Source organism: Euprymna scolopes, chromosome 46, assembly GCF_053919585.1.
Source record: "Euprymna scolopes isolate OS-2025 chromosome 46, ASM5391958v1, whole genome shotgun sequence".
In the NCBI taxonomy this organism is placed as follows: Eukaryota; Metazoa; Mollusca; class Cephalopoda; order Sepiida; family Sepiolidae; genus Euprymna; species Euprymna scolopes.
In genome coordinates this window covers 22,566,728-22,591,850 of record NC_136527.1, presented here as the reverse complement: position 1 = coordinate 22,591,850, position 25,123 = coordinate 22,566,728, and the positions used below count along the sequence as shown (strand labels likewise).

General features: G+C 31.3%; 1 protein-coding gene across 1 annotated transcript in view; it reads right to left on the bottom strand.

Moving 5' to 3' along the window:
• LOC145271402 (uncharacterized) overlaps positions 1-25,123 on the bottom strand; it is a 96,129-nt gene that overhangs the window by 20,198 nt on the left and 50,808 nt on the right. The gene's annotated exons all lie outside the window — the stretch shown is intronic.

The window sequence follows — 25,123 nt, the reverse complement described above, 5'->3', positions numbered from 1 at the left end:
CTCTTCCATTCGTCATCTTGAATTTTAAGTTGAGCTTGTAAAGTCAATCACATTTGAAAAATCGTTTCCTTTATAAAAGCAGATAAAGTTAATCGAAAGCAGATTATAAAACAAAAACGTAAGTATTACTACATGGCGTACGTGTGTGTATTTTTTATTTTCATCTTTTTTTCATCGGATTATTATCGAATGGTCACTAATTTATCAGATTTTGTTTTCAATACTGACTTAAGCATAAAAAAACGTTCAATACGTAATTCTTTATGTTATCAGTGGTGGCCAATTATGAATGTGTTTTCACGTACAGAATTGATAACATTTTTTTGATTTTTCTTTTTTAATGTCCCTGTGTCTTTATTGAAACATGAAATCAGAGAAGAAAAAAAGGCGAATAGTTCTAATGAAAATGTTGATTTATCGTTGAAAATTTTTCGCTGTCGATTGTTTTTGTTTTCAATATTTACCAAAAATAAATAAATAAATAATTTTATAAATTTAATTTTATATGTTTTTAACGGTTTAACAAGTTTTAAAAAAGTCAAATATAAAAAAAGGTCAATTTCTAAAATCTTTAAAAATTACAAATATTCTTTACAATGACGACTTGTACAGGTTTTCAAGGATGCTGAAAATGAATAAATACTTCAAAAGTGGTGCAGAGAATTAGTTTTCATCACATGAGGAAATTATTTTTTCAAAAAGTCAGGATCACTTTTCTATATAAATTTAATGTAAAATGAGCACCCACTTTCTGGACACACGATAATATCTTGGGAGGGGCTGCCTTAAGCCGTTTTAATAACTTGTTACTTACTTTCAATCTTAATAGTCATCTTTACCATGACGAATTCTATAGGTTTCCGGGTATGCTGAAAACGAATATCACATTTAAAATTGCCGCAAACAAGTAGTTTTATGGATATTAAGGTAAGTAATTCTTTATGTTATCAGTGGTGGCCACCATTCATAACATAAGGAATTACATTGCTTAATATTCGGAAAACTCGTTATTGTCTTGTTAACTCAATTTTTCTTTCCAAGAATAAGTTTTTTTTTTTTTTTGTTAAATGTTTTAATATGGGAAACGCCCGGTGCATGGTGAATATCATCTGATAATTTAAACTTAACATCGGTAGATAACACTTGATGAGTTCCATGCTTGAGTTTATAAACAAGAAAAAATTCATTTATTTTGTCTTTCTCATAATTTTTTGTTTCATAACTCATTCATAACGCTTCGCATACTCTGTCAAAATGGTTAGCCGGAATCATGTTCCATAGTGTCACATATAAAATGAAACCCGAGAACGGAATATTTTTTTTAAATAGAATATAGATCTTACCCAACCAAAACAATTCCCTCTCACTGGTTCCTCTTCCCCACTTCCAAACTCCAAGCCAACTCTAGACCTTTCCGAATGGATCGTACTATTTTGGTTGACAACACAATTAATGCAAATGGGAGATAACTTGTGTCCTAAATATTTGCAAGTTTCGCTGTCATGATATGTCATGACTCTCCGTTCAATCAACGACCTTTCCCGTTGATGTTGACTTCTCCATATTGGGATATCAGTTTGTTCTGTGGCTCAATCACTATCCGACTCATTGGGCTTTCCTCGATCGATGTTGCCCACAGATGTTTCACATGCGCCTTCTGGTGGTTCTTATAAAAAACAAGATTTCCAATCTTAAAATCTACTGACTTTATTTTCTAATTCTTGTTCTCTATCAGTTTTTTCCTAACTTCCTGAATGTTATTCCTTACCAAAGTAAAAGATTGATGCATCTCTTTTAGAGCGATCTCATGTTGCTCATCACCATAGTATACTCTACAAGACATTAATATATTATCTAATGGCAGGATCACGTCTCTGTTGTAGAGTAAATAGTATGGTGATAATTTCATCATTTGTTGTTTAGCTCACATGAGATCTGACAGTTGCCAACATTTGGTTTATATATATATGTATATATATATATATATATATATATATATACATATATATATTGCTTAACTGTCATGCATCATCCTATGAAATCTTTCTATTTATTTCTTTATATGATAATAAAATGTTGTCACATGATGTATGTTGAGGTCCTTCAATGCCTTCTTCATCACTTTGTTACCGTTTTCTAGCCAATTATCTGTTAACAGCTGGGTTGGTGCCCAAATCTGGGGAGAATTTCATCCAACAACAGAGACACCACCATTTCTGGCTTCTTATTAGGAACCGCAAAAGCCTCCAGCCAACCAATATACAATATCAATGAAAGTCACTATGTACTGGTTACACGAAAATGTCTTTGGGCCTAAAAATATCCAATGCCAGATTTATGAAAGGAAAATGAGGCTGATTGCACTTCTGCATTTGAGGTTGTTGCTTCCTCAGATCTCTGGTTTTGCACATTTGATATATTTCCTACGTATTCATTCACCTCCTTAAATAAACACAACCAGAAATATTTTTTGCTTAATTGTGTGAAAAGTCTATAACCTCATCAATAGTTTGTTGTCGAGTTGGGACAAGTAATACACTATCTTGTCCTTCGCTATGAACTTTTTTGTTCTGCATCTTTGAATCTAAACATTTAATTATCTTCCTCTTGTTCCCTAATTTAATAAAAACCCAACAACGTAGGATGGTCAGGCGATACTGATGAACCCTCAAGCTTCTTATATGTTGAAAACTATTTTGGCTCAAACAAAATGATACAATAATTTCTATCATCTATTTCCACCAGAATTCTCATTGTCTCAACTAGAGGTCCACACAAACAGCATCCTGCCTTTTCAAGTACCATCTCGTCTGTGTATCACTAAGTTTAGGTTTTTTGTTTTTAACATCTTTACCCTCACTCACCTAGATCATTTTTGACAGACATGCTCAATCGCATCATTGAGGCATCTGTGTACAATCTTTCTCATGATCAGGGTAAGCCAGTATAACCATATCTGTGAGCTTCGGTTTTAGGCTATCAAAGGCAAAATGACATATGACGTCACATTAAAACCCCACATATTTCATCATTAGATGAACTAACGGCTCTGCAATCTCAGAAGACTATTTTATAAATAGTCAATAATATGATGTCATACCAATGAAATAATATGACGTTATACTAATGAAATAATTTGACGTCATACCAATCCAAGCTCTGACTTTTCTCACACGAGTTGGAGATGGGATTTTATCGATTTGACTTTGTCCAGTTCTGGCTATATAAACCCCACACTGATAGGTTTCACCCTGAGCTTGTACTCATGTGAACTGGCTAGTAGTACCCTATCTATGTGATCTAAGTGACTTTCCATAGTATCTTAGGATATTAAAATACCATCCAAATATTGTAATGCATAATCTTTCTTTCCCTGTAGACTATGGGCAGTAATTTCAGGAAATCCCGGGAGTGTTTGCAAGTTCAAATGGTATCACATTAAAGTGAAATCAACCCCAGTGGCAAGTGAACAAAGTGTCCTCTTTATCATTCTTACTTAATTTTACCTGTCTGTACCCTGACTTCAGATCTAATTGTAGGAATTATTTGGCTGACCCAAGTTGGGCTTATATGTCATCATTGACTGGTAACACTCAGGCATACTTCTTCGTGAGTTTATTTAAAGCCCTAAAATCCATGCAAAATCTTTTATTACTGTTAAGTGTTGAGACATTATGTTGAACAAAGATGGCGGTAGTAAATCAAATCGCAAAGAATTAATGCAGTCATGATCTCAAGTGTTGAGTATTTCTTATGAACAAAGCTGGTTCCTTTTAGATAACGAAGGACTTGTTTTGCATGAGTTAAGTCATTAATTGTCAGTTTTGATAAGTTTTTGGATAGCTTTGTTACAGTGTAAAATATATCAGGCCTAGTGATGGTCATCAAATGAATTAGATTTCCAATAAGTTCTCGTATAATCGATTGCCTGTTAATTTAGTTTCGATCTCTATATTCTTGTTTATACCAATATCAATGGTGGTAGTTGGCAATCTCACATTCCAAACTTCATCAGGATTTTTTCAATGTACCATGATTGTTATAGTTTCATTTTCACAGGTAAACTTTATACCGAGGAACTATGACAATTGTTGAAGATTGGTCATTTTAAATTTTTTGTTTAACTTATTTTTTAACATCTTTTTAAGTGTTGTCTCAAAATTGTTGTGAGTAATATATCGTCAATCTAAAAAAAACAAAATCAAATATTTATTACCTATATTTGTGGTATCTATGTGCAAGTTTATGGGACACTGCTTGAATTCTTGTTCTATTAAATAATTATTGAATGTAAAATTTTAATTGCGAGCGCTTTCTTTTAACCTGTACAGTGATTTATTCAGTTTCCATACAAAATTTTTATTTTTCATTTTAAATCCCTCTGGGGGGAATATATATCTCAAAGTCAATCAGAGCATTTAAATAAGCATTTTTTTACATCCATTTGATGGATGTTTAAATTGTATTGAGCGGCAAGTTTCAATAAAATTCTAATTCTAGTTAAAGCTTGTTTCTTTCAATAACTACAAGAAACCCTTTGTATCACCAATAGCAATGGCCAAGAACACATTGCCTAAAAGTACTTCTTTTAAACTCCTCGGCCTAACGTTTATGTGAACAAACATCTTTCTACTCATCTCGCTTCATAATGCCCCCGCAAATTATGTCCCTGATAGTAGCCCCCTACTTCAAAGTGGCACTGTGCCTTGTTCGGGGTGAAAATTGAATAAAAAAAATTGTCATTGGTGAGAATTTGGCAAAATATTTGATTTAAGAGGTTTAGTGCATTTGATGAGGTTTCCCATCATCCAAGGCATCTCTTATAACCAGAGACAGACTTCTGTCGCCTAAGCATTGAATCAGTTCTGCAAAAATAGTCACATATTTTTGATAAATTCAGTGTCATCAAAATTCTCTTCTGGAGATTTAATAAGTTTGTGTAGTTTTGGTATCTTAAATACACCAGGAATTTCACCTGCCACCGTCAAAGCAAAGTCGATGTTGCATTAAAAACACTGCTATTTATTACTGACAACTCTGATTCCCTATCCATCAGACTTCCATAATTCTTTCCCTCAATTCTAATCAAAACAGAATATGATGCGCCCATGTTATCAACTATCCCATCGGTGTACCCTTGCCCACCTCAACAAAATAGTAATTATCTGCCTCTTTCCTTCTCTCTAGTTTTAAATCCTAGTCCCCTACTCTGTACTTGGTTTCCTGTTTTACGTCTGTCTCCATATCTTCAGGAACTGGCTAGACCCATAGCCTCAACTAGTATCTGCTACAAACCTCCAGGGGATAGTTTTTATACTCATTGTATGCATTAGGCCAGATCCTCCATTTAACTTCTTCTAAGGCTTTCTGATAAGCCACTTGAAGATCATGTGGCTTGTGTCTTATCACAAGCATCTCCACCTTCCTATACTTGAGACCTTCTATACAGAATCACAGTACCTGTTATTTAACTGGTCTGCTTCTCTGGACTATCCCACTAAAAGCGGCTTATTCTCATCTAACTATCCTGTGCATATAGTCAGGTACCCCTTCTAACCTACCCTCTCACGTTTGCTAATTCGACTTTGTTAGGGTTTGCGACAATTCCATAGTAGTTCTCTAAAGACCTCTTCAAATCAACCCATGTTAAACTTTCATTGTCAAAGATGAGTCTGGTCATGAATTGTTCGACCAGGCACCATGTGGTTAAGAGAGCTATCCGATATTCTTCCTCATCCAGTGCTCTGGTCACCCTAAAATACTGCTCTACATGGTCCACCCACTTCCTGTAGCCACCGTCTTTTCTATTTTCCAACAGCATTGTTTTCCTTAGAAAAGATTTCTCTCTTATCAGTCTTCTTACTGACCCCACTGCCTTTTTCAATTCTCTTCATCATCCATCCACCTGCTGTAGCCACCATCTTATCTATTTGAAAATAGCTGCTACTCCATGATAACAATAGCAAATGCTACTGATGAAAGGACGAGATAACAATACAACTTACAATCAATTTTTGTTAACATGGAGTGTAGACTGCGATGTTGATTTGTTTTTGTATAACAATATAAATAATTTTATTTTCTCTTTCTTATACTGCATATGTGTGTGCCTAGCTAGATATGGAGAGTGTGAACCGGGAGGTTGGTAGAGTAAACAATGCTTGTGCGATGCTCATTCCTGGCTGACTGTAGGCCTCTCATCCTTTTTCTTTTTCTATGGTTTATATATGTGACATGCTTTTTCCAGATGCTCTCACCTTCGACACTTGCATGCGTCAAATAGTGAGCCATGTTATTCAATAACAGTAAGTTAAAAAAAAACATTGAAAAGCTGTAATATGTGGAGAAATTGAAAAATCAGTTATGGTGGAATATATATGGATGGAAAAGGGCAACCCTCTACCATCTATAATACAAGGGATAAGAATCTGTTTAAATGTGTGTATGTATATATGTATGTCTCGCAAAAACGTTCAAGAGGCAACGGATTTTCTTTTCGATCGTCTAGCTTTAATTTATACCTATGTCACTTTCGATGGGCACAACATCTAACATGTTACATTTTTTTTTACTTTCTTTTCCTCCTTCGCGGTACAGGTTTGCCTGCCTGCCTACTACCACTTTTTTGTGTTCGCAATTTTCCTTTGTTTTTTTTTTTGCTCAACCAACACTTTTACACACACCTCAACTTTCTTTTCCACCTTTGTCTCACCAGTCTGAGCCTGCCTGCCTACTACAACTTCATTTGTTTTGCTCGACGCACACCTACAAACACCCGGTCAATGCTGGGTACCCAGGCTAGTTATGTAATAAAGAAGAAATTATAGATGGAGGTAAACAATGAAGCATTATCTGCTTAAGGGAACAGTGCATATTCCAATGATCAACTACTAAGCATATCTAGTATAATATTTAACACGATATAGAAACCATTTATTATTATAAATAATGTTAATATATATATATATATATAAACATGTTTATGTATATATTTAGTAATAAGTAATAAAAAGTGTCTAGAAAAAATAGTTCTGCAAATTCATACTAGGATTGTCTGCCAGGGCCATAGTGCAATTGTAAGAGTTCTAAGTAAATTCACTTGTAAGTTACATACTCGTGAATGTTGAAGTTTCAATCCTCAGTGAGATTTAAAATAGAATTTAAAATGACTTAGGAATTTTTACACAGTCATCACTAACAATCCAAGGGCATCCTAATCTCATATACTAAATAAAGGGTTCGATTCAGAATTATGTAAAGATTTCTGAGGTCAAGGGAAAAATTCGACAAAAAATAGAAACATTATGAAAAAGATGAGAACATTATTCTGAAGAATCCAAATAATAGGAATAATCTAACTTCACCCACAAAATGAAAAAAACGTGATTTTTTTTAGTTAAATTAAAAAAAATAATTTTGTTAAATAACCAGTATTTAATAAAACTATACTCATTTTTCAAAAATTCATTACCAATAAATGTTTTGGATATTTTAATAAAAATCAACATAATACAATTTTACCACATGAAATGTATTTTTAAAAATTCATTTTATATTTCCAGAACTTACAACAATGAAAAGAAATCAATTAACGGATAAGAAGTACTTTTTTGCATTGATGATTTAAAAAGGTTTAAAATAATTATAAATTTCTTCATTAAATGTTTCTATGTTGAAATTTATTAGCGTTCCTACCATCATAAACTTCATTGGATTTTTACTTTTTGTGTAATCAGATGCAAGCTAACATGAGAGACAAACCACATTCTTGTGAAGTATGTGGTTCTTCTTTTGCATGGAAGTCAAAGTTGTTGTGTCATATGAAAAGACATACGGGAGAGAAACCACATTCTTGTGAAGTATGTGGTTCTTCTTTTGCAAGGAAGTCACATTTGTTGAGTCATATGAAAACACATACGGGAGAGAAACCACATTCGTGTGAAGTATGTGGTTCTTCTTTTGCATGGAAGTCAAATTTGTTGAATCATATGAAAACACATACGGGAGAGAAACCATATTCATGTGAAGTATGTGGTTCTTCTTTTGCATGGAAGTCAAATTTGTTGAGTCATATGAAAACACATACGGGAGAGAAACCACATTCTTGTGAAGTATGTGGCTCTTCTTTTGCACGGAAGTCAAGTTTGTTGAATCATATGAAAACACATACGGGAGAGAAACCACATTCTTGTGAAGTATGTGGTTTTTCTTTTGTACAGAGATCACATTTATTAAATCATATGAAAACACACACTGGAGAGAACGTCCATTCTTGTGAAGTATGTAGTTCTTCTTTTGCAAGGAAGTCACATTTGTTGCGTCATATGAAAACACATACGGGATTCAAACCACATTCTTGTGAAGTATGTGGTTCTTCATTTGCAGAGAAGTCGGATTTGTTGCATCATATGAAAATACATACAGGTGACAAACCATATTCATGTGAAGTATGTGGTTCTTTTTTTGCACGGAAGTCATATTTGGTGAGTCATATGAAAACGCATACGGGAGAGAAACCACATTCATGTGAAGTATGTGGTTATACTTTTGCACAGAAGTCAAATTTGTTGCGTCATATGAAAATACATACAGGAGATAAACCACATTGTTGTGAAGTATGTGATTATTCTTTTGCATGGAAGTCAAATTTGCTGAGTCATATGAAAACACATACGGGGGATAAACCATATTCTTGTGAAGAATGTGGTTCTTCTTTTGCACTGAAGGCAACTTTGTTGAGTCATATGAACACACATACGGGAGAGAAACCACATTCATGTGAAGTATGTGATTCTTCTTTCGCACAGAAGTCAAGTTTGTTGAGTCATATGAAAACACATACGGGAGAGAAACCACATTCTTGTGAAGTATGTGGTTCTTCTTTTGCACAGAAGTCAAGTTTGTTGAGTCATATGAACACACATACGGGAGAGAAACCACATTCATGTGAAGTATGTGGTTTTGCTTTTTCATGGAAATCAAATTTGTTAAATCATATGAAAACACATACGGGAGAGAAACCACATTCTTGTGAAGTATGTGGTTCTTCTTTTGCACGTAAGTCAGATTTGTTGAATCATATGAAAACACATACAGGCGAGAAACCACATTTTTGTGAAATATGTGGTTCTACTTTTACATGGAAGTCAAGTTTGTTGCGTCATATGAAAACACATACTGGGGAGAAACCACATTCATGTGGAATATGTGGTTCTTCTTTTGCAAGGAAGTCACATTTGTTAAGTCATATGAAAACACATACGGGAGAGAAACCACATTCTTGTGAAGTATGTGGTTCTTCTTTTGCATGGAAGTCAAATTTGTTAAGTCATATGAAAACACATACAGGGGATAAACCACATTCTTGTGAAGTATGTGGTTCTTATTTTGCACAGAAGGCACATATGTTGCGTCATATGAAAACACATACGGGAGAGAAACCACATTCATGTGAAGTATGTGGTTCTTCTTTTGCAATGAAGTCACATTTGTTGAGTCATATAACCATGCATTCGGGGAGAGAAACAACATTCATGTGAAGTATGTTGTTCTTCTTTTGCATTGAAGTCCAATTTGTTGCATCATATGAAAATACATACAGGAGATAAACCACATTCTTGTGAAATATGTTGTTCTTTTGCACAGAAGGCACATTTGTTCAGTCATATGAAAACGCATATGGGACAGAAACCACATTCTTGTGAAGTATTTGGTTCTTTTGTATGAAAGTCCAGTTTGTCACATCATATGCTAATACATACAGGAGAAAAACCTATCAATCATTCCAGTCATTATAGGAGATACTGTGCTAATAAAAAAGAATTTCATAAACTATCTAGTGATTAGGCGTTGTGAACCAAGTACAAGAGAAATTCAATAAATTGTTTTTAAAGATCTATTCGTTGGGGTAACTCAATTAATGGGAGAATGTTTGACATATAGCAGAATCCCATCAAAAACATAAATGAAATTAAAACAGACAAACCCCATTATTCTGATATATATCGTTATTTTGCATGGAATTCTCCTTTATTTCGCCATAGGAAAACACATACAGGAGAGAAAAAATATTCTGATTTAATATTTGGTTCTTTTGTATAAAAGTCAGATTGGTTGCATTATCAGATTGCTTGCAACAAACATATACAGGAAACAGTCATACCAGTTATTATATGTGCCACAGGACTTATGAAGAAAAACTTGAAGTCCTACCTAACTAATATTCCTGGTGAGCCTAGTGCAAAAGAGATCCAGACAATTGCACTTAAGGGGAAAAGGAGGATACTAAAAAGAACTTTCGGTTGTTTTCAATAAGAAGCAACGAAATGTTGGCAGCTGGTTTAGCTGCCCCCTACCCAGCCTTACAATCTTCAAAGGAAAAAAATTAAAAAAAGAGAGAGAATGCAGATTCTGCCACATGGAATTGGAAAGTGTGGGTCATCTGATATCGAGTTGGAAGTTTCTTTTAAAAGATGGCTACTACACAGCAAGACATGATGGAGTATGTAAGTACCTCCACTGGACCATCTGTAAAAAATAAACATGCAATGTAGTAGCAAGTTCTGGGAATATTAACATTAAAGAACAGTGGGAAATGATATATATACCATACATTACAACTATGTAATCCCTACAGCCACCTACCTTGAAAATGCTGCTGTCAAACCTTACATAGTTATATGGAATAAGTCAGAGTGACAACTTTGGTTGTAGTGAGTGTCATTAATGATGGACGTCTGAACAGCTCTGAAAGAGAGAAACAGACCAAATATCAATGTCTCATGTATGATATTAAAAGAAACTGGAATCTTAGGGAGATATCAATCATACCAGTTATAGGTGCCACAAGGCTTATGAAGAAGAAGCTGAAGTCGTATCTAACTAATCTTCCTAGTGAACAAAGTGTAAAATAGACTCATTAAATTTCACTTAAGGGAAGAGCAAGGATACTAAAACGAGCTCTTGGTTGGTTTTAATAGAAAGCGAGGCAATGTTGGTGGCTGGTTTGGCTGCCCCATACCCAGTGTTACGATCTTCAAAGGAAGAAAATTTTAAAAAACGAGACAAATCATATGCTTGCGAAGTGTGCGGTTCTTTTGCATGGAAGTCAAATTTGTTCAGTCATATGAAAACACATGCGAGAGACAAAGCACATTCACATGTTGTATGTGGTTGTGCTTTTGCACTGAAGTCAACTTTGATAAATCATATGAAAACGTACAGGAGAAAATTTCTTTACTAACTCAGTGTTTGAGAGATAAAGAATTTAAATGGAACATTCGAATATCTATGTATCTCATATAAAGTTCAAGTGTTAGCCGCAGGTTGTGGGCCTCATGATTTCTGAGAACTTTTATTTAAAAAAAAGAAACAAATCATGTTCTTGTAAAGTATGTGGCTGTTCTTTTGCAGATAAGTCATATTGGAGACTGACCAACCATTTTGCACATGGCTTTCTTAAAAACATTACAGAATCAGAAAACAAATTTGCTACAAAATCACACAAAATAGTAGTTTAAAATACTCCAACTTGCATTAAAGAAAATTGGAAAAAGTGCTCAAACAAAAGTGGGACAAGTCTTTTTTTGATGTATTATTATTATTATTATATGAAAAAAGGGATACTTTATAGATTGACTTCAAAGAGAATGTCTTCACTATGATAAGGACAGAGTTATAATGACTGCTCACAATTAAAGTTTGATTACCAATGCTTCTAAGTAGATAGAAAGGAAACTGGAATCGTTGGAAAATTTCTATTTCAGTAATTATAGGAGATAATAAAATTAGACAAACGAATTTTAAAAACTGGTGAACCAAGTGCAAAAGAGATTCAAACCAGACAGAAACCACATTCTTGTGAAGTATGTGGTTCTTCTTTTGAACAAATGTCAACCTCCTTGAGTCATATGAAATACATGTGAGAAAATTGGAAAAAGTCTTTTCTTGATTGTTTATAGATTTATTAATAAATAATTATAAGAATTATTATTATTATTATTATTATTATTATTATTATTATTATTATCATAAGTCTTTTCTGTATTGATAATAATAATAAAAATCATAATAATAATAATTATTATTATTATTATTATTATAAGGAATGTTTTGTAGACTGGCTTAAAAGAGGATGTCTTCACTATGATCAGGATAGAATTCTAATGACTGCTCACTATCAAAATTTGATTATCAATGCTTCTAAGTAGATAGAAAAGAAGCTGTAATTTTAGGGAAATCTCTATTCCAGTAATCATAGGAGCAAGTAAAATTACTTAAAAGAATTTAACAAAGTACCTGATAAATATATCTGGTGAACCAAGTGCAAGATAGACGGTTTGAATCTTAGACCTTCCAACTCCCAAACTTGACACTTGTTGTCAAAATTCTCAACTCCCAAACTCACACTCTGTGGTCAAAACGTCCAAATCCAAAACATTTCAAGTTTATTTGCACGTCTTCTTCTTACTCGTCTTCTTTTTACATCTGTTTTTATTCACCTTTTTATCATTTGCATAGAAATGCAACAGTCTGCATCGCTCTAGTGATCGCCTATGATAAAACTAACTTGGTAACTTAGTGTTTTTTTTCTGTTTTTGTTACAAGACCAAACTTTTCATACAAAGTAAAATAAGAAAAACTAATTTTTGTAATGTATGTGGCTGATCCTTTGATTATGTTGATAATTTTCATTAAGAAAATAAGTTTTTATTCTCAGGTAAATATTTAAAAGGAAAGAACACAACTTTTATGCCAAAGTAACTATTTTAGTCTTTTTCTTTTTTGATACAAGACCTTTTGAAGCATTCACACATGCTAGCCAAGGAAGTTTCGATATTTCCTACAAAATAAAATAAGAAAAACTAAAAAGCCATATTTTTGTAATGTATGTGGCTCTTCTCTAAAAATAGAAAAGAATAGAATCCTTTGATTATGTTGATAATTTTCTTTAAATAAAAAAGTTTTTATTCTCAAGTAAATGTTTACAATGAAAGAACACAACTTTTATGCCAAGGACTTCAGGTTCTTCTTCATAAGCCTTGTGGAACCTATAAATGGTATGATTGATATCTCCCTAAGATTCCAGTTTCTTTTAATATCATACATCAGACATCTTAACAGGTTTTTACTTCTAAAATTTACTACATCTCAATAAAACATCTATTTTATATCGAGTATTCATGTTTAAATATCTACTTAAGCGTTGTAAGATTTTTTTAAGTACGTTCAATAGTGAACAGGAATGGAGATGAGAGATTTCCTGGCAATGTTTAACTCAATTACAGGAGATTATTGCACTTAATTTTATAGGAAATTAAATAAAGTTATCAGCATTAGGAGGCTTATTGTACTTCATTTAATAGAAAATTAAATAAATAAAAATCAACATTAAGAGGTGGGATCAGATCAGCAAATATGTCCCTGCAAAATATCACACTGATAATCTGATGATGCAGCTTGATTTTTGAATTTCTGCATCTTCTACAAAAACTTTCTCCAGAGATGCATTAAACGATGTGAGGAATGTGTAACTCTGTGATGTTCTTATCTAGAAAAAGAAACTAAAAACTGTGGCAATTTTTGTTCTAATTATATTTGAAATTAGACTGTGGCATTATTATTTACTTTTGCAGCATCATGATATCGAGAAAGTATAATTTTGTTTCCAAGAACACTAGGTATAAATTGCTTGGTTTACTTAATGTAATATTTTAATGTTCAACAGAATTCCGTACAGTCTTTTCACAAACACAGTTTTTCTCACTTGCGTTTTCGTTTTCAAGTGATCAAGGATTTTTGTTTAATGCTCGATTCAATTAGGGTAATTGACTTCTGATCTCGTGGTGGTTGAGGCCTGGCCCTCACTTTAGATAAATTTAACAGACAAAAATTACACGTGTAGTAAAACAATGAAGATTTTCTGGTTTTCAAAGGTTTTATTTAAAGAGAAATTTTTCAGAGAGGAGAGACCATTATCTTATTAACTAATTACTTCTTGATCAGTTTTTCTAAGTTAGTTTTAAGGATGAAAATTTAGAGATGCAGACAGCTAGACATGAAGGTTTTAATGGTTTAGATTTTCCTTCCATATTCAGACTGATTTTGCTTGTATAGAATCCAGATTCAGACTCCCTCAAAACTCTATTCCATCCTCAAATACGTGATATACCTTTTTGCTATATCATGTTACACTTGCATTTCTTACGTGTTTAATTATTGAACGAAACTTTCAATCACACCACCTGCAGCATGGCATATTTCTATTTGCTAAACAGATTATCCTGATATGTACGGCTCTAAAATTCAGACGTATAATCCCAATATTAAGAGTGTTATTTTTCTAGTTTAAAGGTTAGGAGGAGAGAACGAGGTTGGCGGGGAGAACGAGGAAAGGAAAAGTGGGGGAAGTGAATTAAAAAATAAAAAAGAATATAAAACGAAAAATACATATAAAAAGTAGTGTTAATGAAGAAATGTAGTATTGGGAATCCCAGCTTAATTGCTATCTAGGTAGTTTAGAAATAGAAAGTTATGTAAGCATATTTTGATTTCCCATCAGCGAGTTAGCAGGGTCAGAAGGTTAGGTTTGACAGGCATCAAACTCGCTTCCAGTTGACGACCACATGGGCTGGGAGTTGGTCCAGGCAGCAGATGAAGCAGACGGAAAATTGGGTCCCTCCCGACAATCAGGGTCCGAGATGATAGGCTTGCCTTGAATAAAAATTTGAAGCTTCAAATCCCATCTTGTTCATTAATGAATCTGTCTGCAGAAGTAAGTACCACTCCCCAGCAAGATGGCAGACCAGCGACCAGAAGATATCCGCTGGCCAAAGCAACCAGGTATGTTCACACTACATTGCGCATACACGTCTCAGAAACCTTCCAAGGCAAAAGAAACTGTAAGAATGAGAACACACACACATATAGCAGTGGACTTCATGTAAGATACGTAAGATCATACACGCACACACACGTATATGTAAGAACAGTGATAAACGTTACAGTACTCATAACAAGAAAACGTAAAAGTAAACAGTAAAACCAAAAGTTTAATAATAAGAAGAAATAAGAATAATAAGCACATAAACAGAAAGAAAAGAACAAATATCTATATATATATATATATATATATATATATATATATATATATATATATATATATATATATATATATATATATTTGTTGCCTACATAACCCCAAAGTGAAACAATGATGAGGCTAGCCAATACCAGATGCATAACTATTCGGGAATGCTAGGCGTCGTATGTGTTGAAAACAATTCTTGCATCTAGTATCACGGTTAGGCCACTATAGGTGAATAAAGAAGATATTTCCAAAAGAAATCATCGTATTTTTAGCAAAATGCGCAGTTATTTATTAATTTCTTTTCTTTTATGGTATCGATTCTTAAAAGGATTTAAAAGTACTTAAAAGCATGGTATATTGAAAATGAAAGTTTCGGCTTATCGTTTTAAGCATATTTGGGCCCACAAATACAGAAGGGGTTGTAGACTATATATATATATATATATATATATATATATATATATATATATATTATAAAAATGTACATCATTATAAAATTCATTCTTCACTTCATAATCGGCGAAAATTACGTATTGATTGGATAATTACTTGATTTTGATAGATTTTAAAAGAAAGCCTCCGTCAAAAAATATACTTACTTTCTCTTTTAGTGTTGGCCGTACCGATTTTTTTGTGTCTGTTTTTTAGTTTGTTTGTTATTTTTACATATTAAAATATAAAAGTAACTGAAACAATCATGATTTAAGAGTTAATTCAATTTTCTTGTGCACGGCAGCTTTTACAATCTGTTAATATTGAATAAAAATGGCTTTCAATATTTATTTTAACAGTAGAAATTCATTTCTTTCAACATTTGTACAATTTAGATATCATGCTTATCCCCTTCACAATAAATTAAAAACGAAAATATCTTATTTTCTGATTAAGGGGGAAAAATAGATAATGTGCTTAGTCTGGCAATTTCCTTCGAATTATATTTTTACAATTCCAAAATCGACCTACAATATAAAGTTTTAAAAAGTAAAGAAAAAAAATAACGCATGAATTTCTGGTTGCTTTTTTATAGATGATAACACCTCCACAACTTTTTTTTAAAATTACGACTTTTAAATGTTTTCGACTATGCTGAATGAGAAAATATCATTTAAATTTTGCAGAGTATTTTTGCGGATATAAAGACTTTTATTATGCACTATAATTCACTGGCTTCCATTTATGCGTGTTATAAATGAGTCTACTTCTCTGCGACTGCCAACTCCCACTTTTTTTTAAAATATAGTATTTGCGGGTTGGTACGCTGACAACGAATATCACAGTTACATTTGGAGCAAATATCCCCCCTCCCCATCAAATGGAATGTTTATTGCAAAATCCATTTCTTTAAGAATTTCGAGGATTAACATGGGGAGGTTAAGGTTGTCTATTCTGAAAGCCGTTCTTTACATGGGGAGGTTGAGGATGTCTATTGTGAAAGCCGTTCTTAACATGAAATTACTCAAGGAAGTATAGTCGTAATTGTTTTGGCTTATACACATGCATATTACTAATTTCTCGGTTGTGAAAAAAAAGTGGATTTGTTTCCGTTAGGTGGCACTGTCGGTCACAGAGAAGTAGATTTGTTTATCGCGTGTGCATACAACATTAAGTGAATTTTAAAGTGAATTAATGTTGAGGTGAACTTAATGTTTAAAAAATACCTTAAACATATTTTTAATATTTCACAAACATTACGATAAGCATTAAGCAATGTTCATTCAATATTTTCATGAAAAAATAATATAATTATAAAAATATTTTTTAATATTTCACGAACATTACGATAAGCAATGTTCATTCAATATTTTCATGAAAAAATAATATAATTATGAAAATATTTTTAATATTTCACAAACAATACTATACGCAATGTTCATTCAATATTTTCACAAAAAATAATATAATTATAAAAATATGGTACTTGCACAGTTTAACCAAGACATTAAAAAAAGGAAAATATCGAAAAAAAAAGTTTAAATTGTATGTATCCGTTATGGAACGAAGTTCTCCGGAAAAAAAAAGTTCTCTTAATTTCATTAAGTAGTTTTTTTTTTTTTTTTTTTTTACAGTGGAAAAACACGTTTTTATAAGAGCGCGTTGAAGGCAGACATCTTGGATTTAAAAAAAAAAATGTTTGAATTTTAGAAACACCACGTGAGATAACTTCAGTTAAAGCGCCGACACTCCCTCCCCATCTTTAATACTAGCTTTTCTTCCTAAAAATCGAATCTTTTGCTCGGTATCATAACAAATAGTTTTTTCGCTGTAAAACAAAAAAGGTAAAATCCATTGAGAGCGTATGGTGTTTATATGAGAAAATAAAGCTGTTTACGCATTATAAATGTTCCTTTTCTGTGTCTTATGTTATGTACATTAGTACATTATGGGTCATTTCGAGTTAAAAGTTTATTTACTGCACCCATCTGAACTAGAGAAAATCATGATTTAAAGGTTGTGTTTTTTTTTTTGCTTGAACTTTGTGCTTTTCGGATTATTTTATTATGTTTTATTTTCTTGATGGATATTTGGGGGTTGTCAGAGATTATAGTTATAGGTAAAATCATTAGAAACACTTCAAACAGTGGGGAAGGCACTTAAATCATAAAAAAATAACGGTAACATAAGTGCATAAGCACCAAAATTGTTTTTTTTTTATGTTTTGTCTGTTTGTTAAATCCGGCTAAAAAATAATAATAAAAATAAAAAAAATAATCCGAAAACTGCAAAGTTCAAGCAAAATTGAAAGTTTTATTTGTTACGTTTGAATAAAAAAATATTATTAAATCAAAAACAGTCGTGTTCTTGTCGAGTATTTTTTTTTATTATTATTATAATTATTTAAGAAAATAAAAGGTACTCGTTTTTGTTTACAAGTGCTAATCTGGACTTGCACCAATTTTGTTGTTAATAATTACCTATAACTATAATCTCTGTCCCCCCCTCAAAATAAAACTGACAAAAAATATCCACCAAGAAAATAAAACATAACAAAATAATCTGAAAAGCTCAAAGTTCAAGCAAAAAAAAAAAAAAAAGAAAGATAAAAAAAAAAAAAGCCAATGGACAATTTGGTCATTTCGGTTTCCGGTACACTCGATCTGATTAGGTGCGTGACTTTGTGGCCACCCTCTGAACAAATAAAAACGTTATATTTAATCGTATGTTCTGAACGGGAAAAGCCCCCCCCCCCCCGCTAGTAATTAAATAAAATGAACTTTTTGCCATTTTTTGGCTTCTGTAGAATTTATTCGCGATTTGTTGTCACTTGTTTTGATCTGTTACTCACCTCTCGCTTTGGAGGTTGGGGGGTAATTAAGCTTTTTTTTGTATCAATATTTTAACACTTTACTTTATTAATTATCTTTGAAATTTATTTAACTTCTAAATTTAGCTGAATTTGTCAGTTTCTGAAGCCGCCGTAAAAACATTTTTCATTATAACTTTTTTTTTCACGTGTATTTTTCATACTTTAATCTTTCAAACACAATTTAAAAAATCAGAAATCTATTTAAAAAATCGATAATAAATAAATCTGTTTCTATAATACAAACAAAAAAAATACGATCAGGCAGCTTTCAAAACTATGTTCACCTATCAGTTTCCGCTATTAATTTGCACGTGCGACGAATTAGAGAATTTCGTCTGATTCTCGCTTTAACACGGTATGTTTGGGAAAAGGTGTTATAAATAAAAACCCAGATAAAATACTGTTAAAAACTTGCTCAATATATGTTACCGTGACATAGTTTGACATATATTCGGCGGGTTTTTAATAGTATTTTTTATAGTTTTTTTTATTTATAACACCTTTTCCCAAACTTACCGTGTTAAAGAGAGAATCAGACGCCATCTTGAATTTTCCAATACATCGGTAAACACTGTATGTTTTTCGAGCTGAATAAATATGTTACATTGAATAAAAACACGAAATATATATCCAGTTTGGAAGAAAAGTGACTTATCTTGCCTTTGATAACATTTATTTGTTATATATTTGTTTTTTGACAACCTTTTTCGAATCTATGTGTACAGTAATACAAACCCGAGAATTTTTATTATCTACGATTTATTTGATGTAAAATGAAAAGAATACTCTTCAAATGTTTATAGTTTTTATTTAATATACAAATATTTTTATTATTTATTAAACTCTATAATAACACAACTATTGTAAATTCGGATGCAGCCAAATATTTAGATTAACTTTTTTTTTATTTTGTTCAGATGTATAGGAAAAATGTAAGCCAAAAGGATTAATAAATACATAAATATTCAATTATCAATTTTTCTAAATCAATATAATCTAAATGTAAATTTGAAAATCCGATAGTAAAATAACGTTACTGACAATAAATTTTATAGTGCTAATGCTGATAATGTTTTTCCATAGAAATTACAGTAAACACACAAAATGACGACGTCGTGTTTTTGGTTTATGATGATGACGTAGTACAGAATAGTTTGGAGGTCCTTAGTTGTCAGCGACCTCGAATACCCCTATAAAACCAAATTAGAGTGATCAGTATTCTGTTGTAGCGTAAAGTAACATTTGGGTGGTTAGTAAATTCGAATTTAGGAAAACTCATCCCGGGAAAACTCGTCTCGGGAAAACTCGTCTCCGGAAAACTCGTCTCGGGAAAACTCGTCTCCGGAAAACTCGTCTCGGGAAAACTCGTCCCCTTTCGCTAGGTAGGAAAACTGGTCCCGTATTGAATAAATATCGATTGAAAACACATTTTATGATCGTTCTTGAAGGAGATATTGCTTTTTAAAATAGACTATAGCCCCCCCCCATAATATTTTAAAAAAATATTTTTATTTGTTTAATGTTTTTTTTTGTTTTTTTTTTTTCTACCTAACTGGCTAAGTTCTTAGTGGTTTCACTTATTTTAAAGCGTTTATTATGTTCATACAAAGTTAATTACAATTTTTTTGGTTCTTATTTTAACGATGTTTTTTTTGGAGTCATAAAAACAATAATAAAAAAAAACAAAACAAAAAAATTAAAAACTGGGAGCGTTACTTTTTTGTTTTGGTTTTTTAATTATGATAGTTTTTTGTTTTATGTTTTCGTTTTCTCTCATACCAAATGCAATGCACTCATGCGTTATTTAAAATTATAATTCTATCAATTATCAACATTTATTGTCGTCCTGTCAAATTTTGCAAAAATTAACTAATAAATCAAAAGCGAAATATTTTTTTGGCGCGAGAGATGCCAGGTGCTAACAATCTCTCGTTAACTCATTTTTAATATTTTTAATTTTTACTTCAAAATTCTAAAATCAATCATTCAGAGAAAAAGTAATCACTAAATAAATTTATTAATCAATTTTATTGAAAACTCCGCTATCGTTTATCAAGAATCTTTTTAATTTCATTTTTTGTTGGTTGTTTTCCGAGGGAGATATACCCCCCCTCTCTAAATTATATTTCAAAAAATATTAAAATTTTGGTTTGTTACTGTACACATAGATTCGAAAAATAATAAACTAGACAAAATACTGTTAGAAATTCGCTCAATATATATTACCGTGACATAGGTTGACATATATTCGGTGTTTTTTTTAATAGTATTTTGTCTAGTTTATTATTTATAACACCTATTCCCGAACTTACTGTGTTTAAGAGAGAGTCGGCCGCTATTTTGAATTGTCCAATACATCGGTAAACACTGTATGTTTTTCGAGCTGAATAAACACGTTACATTGAATAAAAACACGAAAAATATATCCAGTTTGGTAGGAAAGTAACTTATCTTGCCTTTGATAACATTTATTTGTTATATATTTGTTTTTTGACAACTTTTTCGAATCTATGTGTACAGTAATACAAACCCAAATCGATTTTACCCTTTTATAACAACAGTAAATAAGTAAATTCTTTTTATATTAATATAAAAAAATATGCGGTCTCGTTTATGAACATAATAAACGTTTTAAAATAAGTGAAACCACTAAGAACTTAGTCAGTTAGGTAGAAAACGGACACTTAGAAAATCGATTTTATTAAAAAAAAAAAAAAAAAAAACATCAAACAAGTAAAAAAAAATTTTTTTAATATTATGGGGGGGGGCTATAGTCTATTAAAAAAAAAACAATTTCTCCTTCAAGAACGATCATAAAATGTGTTTTCAATCGATATTTATTCAATAAGGGACCAGTTTTCCTACCTAGCGAAAGGGGGCGAGTTTTCCCGACACGAGTTTTCCGGAGACGAGTTTTCCCGAGACGAGTTTTCCCGGGACGAGTTTTCCGGGCACCAGTAAATTCAGCTAGGCGTGGCTGTAGGTGTAGTGTAGATGTATCAGAAGTTTTGTAGGAATTTTTGACACCCCTAACACGAAACTGACAAATAAAATATAAAAATCTCGTAATTTCTCTGTTAAAAGTGGGTCATTTATTTTCTTTATGGATTATACTTCCAAAATAAACTATTACAGTTGTTTTAAAAGTAATAGAAATATTTAAAAAAAAAAAAACAGTAATGAATTTTACGAACTCAATATTTTTCAATTTTTAAACTTTAAAAATCTATCAAAATTTTTCTATTGATTCTATTTTTACGATATTTTCAGGGTCAATGTGAAATTTTACGTTCTTTCCAATAAACCGAATATAATATTTTAGACAAACGTTTTTTTTTAATTCATGCCCCCCCCATTTTCAAGTTTCTATTAAAAAGTAAATAATTAATTTACTCACCGAAAAGTAAATAATTAATTTACTCACAAATTGAAGAGAAAAGGTCAATAAATAATATATTCAAATTTAAAAAAAAAAGTAATGTTTTTTAGGATTTTACCTGTAAAGTTTGAAGTTTAAAACCTTTTTTTTTAAACCACGTTATTTGTTTTTTTTTCTTCTTTTTATGGAACCTTGGTCCTTGCTCCTTTAATTGAAAAAAAAATTAAGGCTTGAATTACAATTTTCGAGGATTTATAAGCTTGGAAAGACAGGAGGTCGAATATTTCACCCCTCCCATTTTTAAGTGTCTATTAAAAAGTAAATAATTTATTTATGTACCAAAGTCTTATATATCACAAAGTGAAGAGAAAAGGTCAATAAATAATATATTCAAATTTAAAGCAAAAAAAGTACTGTTTTTTAGAAATTTACCAGTAAAGTCCGAAAGTTAAAACTTAAAAAAAAAAAATAACCACGTTGTGTTTTTTGTTTGTTTTTTTATGACACCTTGGTCCTTGCTTCTTTAATTGAAAAAAAATTCGGGCTTGAATTACATTTTTCGAGGAGTTATAAGCTTGGAAATATGGGGTGGAATTATTCACTATTTTCACGAAACTTCTGACACACCTACCTCACCCCAAAAAAATAATTCAGGTATTTACCTTTCAATGCACTACCCTCATATATTATATTTCACGCCTCTTCTTCTTCTTCTTCTTCTTCTTCTTCTTCTTCTTCTTCTTCTTCTTCTTCATCTTCTTCTTCTTCATCTTCTTCTTCTTCTTCTTCTTCTTCTCTACCACTTTCTCTCTCCGACTCTGAGACCAGAAATATATTTTCTATTTCAGTTTTTTTATTTTATTATTTGATTATTTTTTACTTTCTACATTTTATATCCCATATCTTGATAAACGGCCTAATGATGTGAAACCCCCGCTCGTCTATTTAACCGTCTGCCTAATTCTTTCTTTCTTTTCTTTCTCCTTCAATAACTTACCACTCTCTCATTTCCTTTTGCCCTCCTCTTTCTCTCTCCCCGCTGCTGTTTTGATTTGAATCTTTATTTTGTACTTTTCGTACTCCGTTATAATAAATATTTAATCTGCCAAGTAAACTGATTAAAATATCAGATCGTTATTTCGAGTCTGGTAGTGGAAACATGGGTAACTAAACAGACAAAAAAACGGTAATAAAAACATATTTTGCTCTGCATTAGTATTGAGCTCTTTTTCAGGTTTATTCACCATTTTCTCATTATATATATACATTCTTTCCTCCCTTTTTTCTTTTTTCACTACCCTGCCTTTTCCATTAACCTTCCTATGTATATACAGTCCTGGTCAAAATCATAAGACTACTTAAAAAAGTAATTATTAGATCAGGGTTAAGGTTTCGAATGAAGCAGATTTCATTTTTTTCACCATATTTTCCCTTTTGGCAAGGGTTTCAACCATTTGTTTGATTAAAAATTCGATAATATGCGTAAACGCTTACTTTCTTAAGTTGTCTTATGATTTTGACCAGGACTGTATATATATATATATATATATATATATATATATATATATATATATATATATATATATATATATATATATAATATATATATATATATATAATATATATATATATATAATATATATATATATATAATATATATATATATATATAATATATATATATATATAATATATATATATATATAATATATATATATATATAATATATATATATATATAATATATATATATATATATATATATATATAGAGAGAGAGAGAGACAGACAGACAGACAGACAGACAGACACACAATAAATAAGTAAAAATTATATTCCAACATGCATGATATTGACCATCTTATAAGGTATTCCTTTAATTCAGTTGACTTATACAATTCATGACAGTATCTGTTTCGTAGCGCAAAATCAATCACTAAATTATTATATCAATGAATGTAAGTAACCAATTATTTTACAATTCACCATTAGCAGAAATGAAGTACAACTTATGACTATCGATTGAAATAATTTTTAATACTTAAATTTTATATTGGACAGATTAGTGAATTAATTTATAATATAAACCGAGTAAATCTTTTTTTTAATAATATAACGTGAACGACATTAAAACTATATTAGATTAATTATTAGTTGAATATGGATGACTATGGGTTACGAAATGTTTCTAATATTAATGTAAAAGGAGAAGAAAAAATGAAATTAAAGAGTAAAAATAAATAAAAGTAAACTTAATATTTCGTAAGTTTTATCCCAAGGGAAGTAACTCTGCCTCACTTTAATTCAAATAAATTAAATTATTTACAATTACGATAAAAAGGAGGTTTCCGATAATTTTAAAACTTAACTTAACGTAAGTATATGCTTGGAATTGTATGATTTTTGAAAGCTTGATTATAATAGTCAAGAAATGTAACATAGTTTATAATTTATTAATGTTATTTTTATAAGTATGAATACACAAGTTAGAATTAATAAATTTACTAATTATTAAATAGAACTTCTTCTGATGAGTTAAGGACATAAGAGGTTCACTGATTGATATAATAATTAAGTGATTGATTTTGCGCCTATATATATATATATATATATATATATATATATATATATATATAGAGAGAGAGAGAGAGAGAGAGACAGAGAGAGACAGACACACAATAAATAAGTAAAAATTATATTTCAATTATTAGAAATTTACCTGTAAAGTCCGAAGTTTAAAACTTAAAAAAAAAGTAACCACGTTGTTTTTTTTTATGACACCTTAGTACTTGCTCCTTTAATTGAAAAAAAAATTAAGGCTTGAATTACATTTTTTGAGGAGTTATAAGCTTGGAAATATGGGGTGGAATTATTCACTATTTTCACGAAACTTCTGACACACCTACCTCACCCAAAAAAATAATTCAGGTATTTACCTTTCAATGCACTACCCTCATATATTATATTTCACGTCTCTTCTTCTTCTTCTTCTTCTTCTTCTTCTTCTTCTTCTTCTTCTTCTTCTTCTTCTTCTTCTTCTTCTCCTCTACCACTTTCTCTCTCCGACTCTGAGACCAGAAATATATTTTCTATTTCAGTTTTTTTTTTATTTTATTATTTGATTATTTTTTTACTTTCTACATTTTATATTCCATATCTTGATAAACGACCTAATGATGTGAAACCCCCGCTCATCTATTTAACCGTCTGCCTCATTCTTTCTTTCTTTCTTTTCTTTCTCCTTCAATAACTTACCACTCTCTCATTTCCTTTTGCCCTCCTCTTTCTCTCTCCCCCTCTTTTTATTCTTCATTTTTTTTCATCATATTTTCCCTTTTGGCAAGGGTTTCAACCA